This window comes from Castor canadensis, chromosome 12, assembly GCF_047511655.1.
Source record: "Castor canadensis chromosome 12, mCasCan1.hap1v2, whole genome shotgun sequence".
Lineage (NCBI taxonomy): Eukaryota > Metazoa > Chordata > Mammalia > Rodentia > Castoridae > Castor > Castor canadensis.
This window is the reverse complement of record NC_133397.1, coordinates 79,851,194-79,858,677: the sequence shown is the minus strand read 5'-3', so window position 1 is coordinate 79,858,677 and position 7,484 is coordinate 79,851,194.

Genomic DNA, 7,484 nt, shown 5'->3' with positions numbered 1-7,484 from the left:
ATAGTTGGACCCAGAGAAACATTTAGTCTAGGTGCAGTTATTTTTTATTACTTAAGCAAGGTCTTTCTGAATATTTTGCCCAATGCTTGTGAATTACACAAAGTTTCCAGGTGAGTGGGTAGGAACAGATGTTGTTCTCTCTAATCCTTTGGAATGCTTTTTATCTACAACTTTAGGGAAGATAATCACAATAATAGCACAAAGAGTGGAAAGGAGCAATTGGAAAATATTATTATGTAAGGTCCTTACATTACACTTACAGTGGTATAAAATTATTTGAAGGTCGTTTCATTAATTAAGAACATAGAAGCCCTAGGATAGTCAGTAAAAACATTTAAAGATATAAATAATAAGTCAATAGAATAGATAAAATGGAATCATAAACTTACTGACTCAATTGAGGTTGGGAGAGGACACACAGAAAAACAGAAAACAGTAAGATGTTGGATATTAATCTAACCACATCAATAGTTAAGTTAAAAGTAAATGTTATAAATGTACCAGTTAAAAGACTGAGATTTTCAGATCAAATAAAAAATGTAAGACCTAAGCAGGGCTCAGTGGCTCATACCTGTACCCCCCAGATGTTTAGGAGGTAAAAAATGGGAGAATCACAGTTTGAGGCTAGCCCAAGAAGAAAGTACTCCAGACCCTATTTCAACCAATAAAAAGATGCAGTGACCTACATCTGTCATTCCAGCTTCTTGGAAAGCATAAATAGAAGTATCCCAGTTCAGGCCAGCCTGAGCATAAATAGGAGACCATATTTAAAAAACAACTAAAGTAAAAAGGGCTGGGGGCGTGGCTCAAGTGGTGAAGTATAGTGGCTGTCTAGCAAGCAGAAAGCCCTGAGTTCTAACCCTGGGACCACAAAAAAAGACTATCAGTTGAAATTTTATTCTTTGTAATATAATGGTTCCTAAAATAATCTGAGTAGCCCTGCTGTGGTTTTTCACTTTTACTTGTCCCCACGTTTTGAAAAAAGATATTTTTTTTTTCATTTTTCTTTTATTATTCATATGTGCATACAAGGCTTGGTTCATTTCTCCCCCCTGCCCCCACCCCCTCCCTTACCACCCACTCCACCCCCTCCCGCTCCCCCCCTCAATACCCAGCAGAAACTATTTTGCCCTTATCTCTAATTTTGTTGTAGAGAGAGTATAAGCAATAATAGGAAGGAACAAGGGGTTTTGCTGGTTGAGATAAGGATAGCTATACAGGGCATTGACTCACATTGATTTCCTGTGTGTGGGTGTTACCTTCTAGGTTAATTCTTTTTGATCTAACCTTTTCTCTAGTTCCTGGTCCCCTTTTCCTATTGGCCTCAGTTGCTTTAAGGTATCTGCTTTAGTTTCTCTGCATTAAGGGCAACAAATGCTAGCTAGTTTTTTAGGTGTCTTACCTATCCTCACCCCTCCCTTGTGTGCTCTCGCTTTTATCATGTGCTCATTGTCCAATCCCCTTGTTGTGTTTGCCCTTGATCTAATGTCCACATATGAGGGAGAACATACGATTTTTGGTTTTTTGAGCCAGGCTAACCTCACTCAGAATGATGTTCTCCAATTCCATCCATTTACCAGCGAATGATAACATTTCGTTCTTCTTCATGGCTGCATAAAATTCCATTGTGTATAGATACCACATTTTCTTAATCCATTCGTCAGTGCTGGGACATCTTGGCTGTTTCCATAACTTGGCTATTGTGAATAGTGCCGCAATAAACATGGATGTGCAGGTGCCTCTGGAGTAACAGTCTTTTGGGTATATCCCCAAGAGTGGTATTGCTGGATCAAATGGTAGATCGATGTCCATCTTTTTAAGTAGCCTCCAAATTTTTTTCCAGAGTGGTTGTACTAGTCTACATTCCCACCAACAGTGTAAAAGGGTTCCTTTTTCCCCGCATCCTCGCCAACACCTGTTGTTGGTGGTGTTGCTGATGATGGCTATTCTAACAGGGGTGAGGTGGAATCTTAGTGTGGTTTTAACTTGCATTTCCTTTATTGCTAGAGATGGTGAGCATTTTTTCATGTGTTTTCTGGCCATTTGAATTTCTTCTTTTGAGAAAGTTCTGTTTAGTTCACATGCCCATTTCTTTATTGGTTCATTAGTTTTGGGAGAATTTAGTTTTTTAAGTTCCCTGTATATTCTGGTTATCAGTCCTTTGTCTGATGTATAATTGGCAAATATTTTCTCCCACTCTGTGGGTGTTCTCTTCAGTTTAGAGACCATTTCTTTTGATGAACAGAAGCTTTTTAGTTTTATGAGGTCCCATTTATCTATGCTATCTCTTAGTTGCTGTGCTGCTGGGGTTTCATTGAGAAAGTTTTTACCTATACCTACTAACTCCAGAGTATTTCCTACTCTTTCTTGTATCAACTTAAGAGTTTGGGGTCTGATATTAAGATCCTTGATCCATTTTGAGTTAATCTTGGTATAGGGTGATATACATGGATCTAGTTTCAGTTTTTTGCAGACTGCTAACCAGTTTTCCCAGCAGTTTTTGTTGAAGAGGCTGCTATTTCTCCATCGTATATTTTTAGCTCCTTTGTCAAAGATAAGTTGCTCATAGTTGTGTGGCTTCATATCTGGATCCTCTATTCTGTTCCACTGGTCTTCATGTCTGTTTTTGTGCCAGTACCATGCTGTTTTTATTGTTATTGCTTTGTAATATAGTTTGAAGTCAGGTATTGTGATACCTCCTGCATTGTTCTTTTGACTGAGTATTGCCTTGGCTATTCGTGGCCTCTTGTGTTTCCATATAAATTTCACAGTAGATTTTTCAATCTCTTTAATGAATGTCATTGGAATTTTGATGGGAATTGCATTAAACATGTAGATTACTTTGGGGAGTATCGACATTTTTACTATGTTGATTCTACCAATCCATGAGCATGGGAGATCTCTCCACTTTCTATAGTCTTCCTCAATCTCTTTCTTCAGAAGTGTATAGTTTTCCTTGTAGAGGTCTTTCACATCTTTTGTTAGGTTTACACCTAGGTATTTGATTTTTTTTGAGGCTATTGTAAATGGAATTGTTTTCATACATTCTTTTTCCGTTTGCTCATTGTTAGTGTATAGAAATGCTAATGATTTTTCTATGTTGATTTTATATCCTGCTACTTTGCTATAGCTATTGATGATGTCTAGAAGCTTCTGAGTAGAGTTTTTTGGGTCTTTAAGGTATAGGATCATGTCGTCTGCAAATAGGGATATTTTGACAGTTTCTTTACCTATTTGTATTCCTTTTATTCCTTCTTCTTGCCTAATTGCTCTGGCTAGGAATTCCAGTACTATGTTGAATAGGAGTGGAGATAGTGGGCATCCTTGTCTGGTTCCTGATTTTAGAGGGAACGGTTTTAATTTTTCTCCGTTAAGTATAATGCTGGCTGTAGGTTTGTCATATATAGCTTTTATAATGTTGAGGAACTTTCCTTCTATTCCTAGTTTTCTTAGAGCTTTTATCATGAAATGATGTTGGATCTTATCAAAGGCTTTTTCTGCGTCTATTGAGATGATCAAGTGGTTTTTGTCTTTGCTTCTGTTAATGTGGTTTATTACGTTTATTGATTTTCGTATGTTGAACCACCCCTGCATCCCTGGGATGAAGCCTACCTGGTCGTGGTGGATAATCTTTTTGATGTGTTGCTGAATTCGGTTTGCCATTATTTTGTTGAGGATTTTTGCATCAATGTTCATTAAGGAGATTGGCCTATAGTTCTCCTTTTTGGAGGTGTCTTTGCCTGGTTTTGGGATAAGTGTAATAGTGGCTTCATAGAATGTGTTTGGCAGTTTTCCTTCCCTTTCTATTTCATGGAACAGTTTAAGGAGGGTTGGTATCAGTTCTTCTTTAAAGGTCTGATAGAATTCAGCAGAGAATCCATCAGGTCCTGGACTTTTCTTTTTGGGGAGACTCTTGATTGCTGCTTCAATTTCATTTTGTGTTATAGGTCTATTCAGGTGATTAATTTCCTCTTGGTTCAGTTTTGGATGATCATATGTATCTAGAAATCTGTCCATTTCCTTTAGATTTTCAAATTTATTTGAATATAGGTTCTCAAAGTAGTCTCTGATGATTTCCTGGACTTCCATGGTGTTTGTTGTTATCTCCCCTTTTGCATTCCTGATTCTACTAATTTGGGTTTTTTCTCTCCTCATTTTAGTCAGGTTTGCCAGGGGTCTATCGATCTTGTTTATTTTTTCAAAGAACCAACTTTTTGTTTCATTAATTCTTTGTATGGTTTTTTTGGTTTCTATTTCGTTGATTTCAGCTCTTATTTTTATTATTTCTCTCCTTCTATTTGTTTTGGGATTTGCTTGTTCTTGTTTTTCTAGGAGTTTGAGATGTATCATTAGGTCATTGATTTGGGATCTTTCAATCTTTTTAATATATGCACTCATGGCTATAAACTTTCCTCTCAAGACTGCCTTAGCTGTGTCCCATAGGTTCCGGTAGGTTGTGTTTTCATTTTCATTGACTTCTAGGAACTTTTTAATTTCCTCTTTTATTGCATCGATGATCCATTCTTCATTAAGTAATGAGTTATTTAGTTTCCAGCTGTTTGCATGTTTTTTGTCTTTACTTTTGTTGTTGAGTTCTACTTTTACTGCATTGTGGTCAGATAGTATGCACGGTATTATTTCTATTTTCTTATATTTGCTGAGGCTTGCTTTGTGCCCTAGGATATGATCTATTTTGGAGAAGGTTCCATGGGCTGCTGAGAAGAATGTATATTGTGTAGAGGTTGGATGAAATGTTCTATAGACATCTACTAGGTCCACTTGATCTATTGCATATTTTAGATCTTGGATTTCTTTATTGAGTTTTTGTTTGGATGACCTATCTATTGATGATAATGGAGTGTTAAAGTCTCCCACAACCACTGTGTTGGCGTTTATATATGCTTTTAGGTCTTTTAGGGTATGTTTGATGAAATTGGGTGCGTTGACATTGGGTGCGTACAGATTGATGATTATTATTTCCTTTTGGTCTATTTCCCCTTTTATTAGTATGGAATGTCCTTCTTTGTCTCGTTTGATCAATGTAGGTTTGAAGTCTACTTTGTCAGAGATAAGTATTGCTACTCCTGCTTGTTTTCGGGGGCCATTAGCTTGGTAAATCTTCTTCCAGCCTTTCATCCTAAGCATATGCTTATTTCTGTCGGTGAGATGAGTCTCCTGTAAGCAACAAATTGTTGGATCTTCTTTTTTAATCCATTTTGTCAAACGGTGTCTTTTGATGGGTGAATTAAGTCCATTGACATTAAGTGTTAGTACTGATAGGTATGTGGTGATTCCTGCCATTTAGTTATCTTAGTTGTTTGAAGGTTTGATTGTGTGTACCTAACTTGATGTTACTCTCTACTGTCTTGCTTTTTCTTATCCTGTGGTTTGGTGCTGCCTGCCTTTTCATGGTTAAGTTGGGTGTCACTTTCTGTGTGCAGGATCCCTTGCAGAATCTTTTGTAATGGTGGCTTTGTGGTCACATATTGTTTTAGTTTCTGCTTATCATGGAAGACTTTTATTGCTCCATCTATTTTGAATGATAGCTTTGCTGGGTAGAGTATCCTGGGGTTGAAGTTATTTTCATTCAGTGCCCGGAAGATCTCACCCCACGCTCTTCTTGCTTTTAATGTTTCTGTTGAGAAGTCTGCTGTGATTTTGATGGGTTTACCTTTGTATGTTACTTGTTTTTTCTCTCTTGCAGCCTTCAATATTCTTTCCTTAGTTTCTGAACTTGTTGTTTTAATGATGATATGTCGTGGAGTAGTTCTATTTTGATCTGGTCTGTTTGGTGTCCTGGAGGCCTCTTGCATTTGTATGGGAATATCTTTCCCTAGATTTGGGAAATTTTCCATTATTATTTTGTTGAATATATTACGCATTCCCTTCGCTTGCACCTCTTCTCCTTCTTCGATGCCCATGATTCTCAAGTTTGGTCTTTTGATGGAGTCGGTGAGTTCTTGCATTTTCTTTTCACAGGTCTTGAGTTGTTTAATTAATAGTTCTTCGGTTTTTCCTTTAATTACCATTTCATCTTCAAGTTCTGAGATTCTGTCTTCTGTTTGTTCTATTCTGCTGGATTGGCTTTCCGTTTTGTTTTGCAGTTCTGTTTCGTTCTTTTTTCTGAGGTTTTCCATATCCTGGCTGTTTTCTTCTTTATTGTTGTCTATTTTTGTCCTGAGTTCATTTATCCATTTATTCATTGTGTTCTCTCTTTCACTTTGGTGTTTATACAGTGCTTCTATGGTTTCCTTTATTTCTTCTTTTGCTTTTTCAAATTCTCTATTTTTATTGTCTTGGAATTTCTTGAGTGTCTCCTGTACATTTTGGTTGACCCTATCCAGTATCATCTCTATAAAATTCTCATTGAGTACTTGTAGTATGTCTTCTTTTAAATTATTCTTGTAGGCTTCATTGGGTCCTTTGGCATAGTTTATCTTCATTTTGTTGGAGTCTGGCTCTGAGTTTCTGTTCTCTTCATTCCCCTCTGGTTCCTGTACTAATTTTTTGCTGTGGGGAAACTGGTTTCCTTGTTTTTTCTGTCTTCCTGTCATTGTCCTTGGTGTTGTTACTGTCCCTGTACTGTGTGTAATTAAGTATTTTCTAGCTTGTAATAATAACAATGGTAATATTGAGAACGGAAGAGTGAGCTGAGATGGAAAGCAAGAAGTTAAAGAAAAGGGGAAAACAAATATACAGACAAGAGGGAGAAAGCAGAACAAGGTATCAGACAAGAGAGTTTCAAAGGTATAAACAGGGAGTGTTAGTGTACTAATCGACAGTAAGCTGAACAGACAATAGAGAGACAGAGAGAGGATTGAAAATCAAAGATAAAAAAAATAAAAAATAAGTATATGAAAGTAATATCTATTTATAAAAATGAATTAAAATAAAATGTAAAATAGGAAATTAAAAAAAAAAAAACCAAAAAACTTCCAAGTTTATATGCAATGCAATTTCAGTCTTAATAATTTGGATGTCCGTCTTAATCTCCAGTCCTGGAGTTGGTGCCTCAGATGTTGTTCTGTAGTTGTCTCATCAAAGGGGATGCATAAAGTAGAACAAAACTACACTCACACACACACAGAAGAAAAAATAAAAAAAAAGCCCCACCAAGTGTCCCCAGTTCAAATGCAATAGTTTCAGTAAGTTTTTCGGCTTGCAGGTGTAATTCGGTTGTTCTCTCATCAAAGGTAGGGAGAAAAAGAAAAAAAAGCGTCTGGAGGCAGTTCTGAGAGTGGTATCTGCAACTGTGGCTTGCCTGCCTGCTGCTCTCAGCCTGTAGCTGGCGGCGTTATTTATGCAGATCTCTGGGGTGAGCTTAGCACTCACCTGGACCCAGAGGGTTTGTTTGCTCAGAGTTCTCCTGTGCGGGGGAGGGGGGCCTCTGCTACAGGCTTTTCCCTTTCCAAGCACTGGGAAAGGCGACACTGTCCCGCCTTGTCAGGCCTGCGTGTTTATTTACAGTTCACGTGGGAAGTGGG